This window comes from Octopus bimaculoides, chromosome 18, assembly GCF_001194135.2.
Source record: "Octopus bimaculoides isolate UCB-OBI-ISO-001 chromosome 18, ASM119413v2, whole genome shotgun sequence".
Lineage (NCBI taxonomy): Eukaryota > Metazoa > Mollusca > Cephalopoda > Octopoda > Octopodidae > Octopus > Octopus bimaculoides.
In genome coordinates, this window is record NC_068998.1 from 893,645 (window position 1) to 894,482 (window position 838).

Genomic DNA, 838 nt, shown 5'->3' on the forward strand with positions numbered 1-838 from the left:
ACCATCATCAACCCTCACCCCCTCCTACACCTTTACTATCATCACTGCTACTGCTACCATTATCATGATCCCCTCCACAACACTACCACCGCCACCACCACCGCCACCACCACCACCATCACTGCTATGACGACGACGGCAGACCCCGCCCCCATCAGAGTCACTGTCACCGCCGCCTCCGCTGTCACCCCCATCGTCCCCATCACCATCATCATGATCGTGACCATAACCGTCATCACCATCACCATCACCATCACCATCACCATCACCACGATGCTCTCTCTCTCTCTCTCTCTCAGCCAATAGACACCCGTTGTGGCAATCATTGTGCTCTCATCTTTCCCATAATTAAGTGATTATATCTTGTTAATTAGGAAAGTTACGAAAGAAAAAAAAACTGAGGAAAAACAAATTTAAACAAAAATAAAGACAAGAATAAATGTGAATGATTCCATCCAGAAAAATGTATAGTATGATAGTCAAAGTAATCTATGTTTGCTAAAAATAACAGCCAAGTCTCTCAAATAACAGCCTGTCTTATAGAAAGGGGAAACACATTAGTCGTACTTTGAGTTTGAAAAATAATATAAAATAAAATATAATTAGTATATTGTATAATTGTATTATAACAGATATATCAGGTCATCTCATAAGTTCTGTTCGAATTTTGAATAAAGAAGACAAGTGATCAGATGTTATATTTAATTGAAATTTAATCATCAATGTACTTTCCCTGATTATCCATGACTTCCTTCCATCTATTTACAAGCTTTTTAATCCCACCAATGTAAAACATTTTTGGTTTCAAAGCGAAGAACTCTGAAATGTCAGTTTCGAC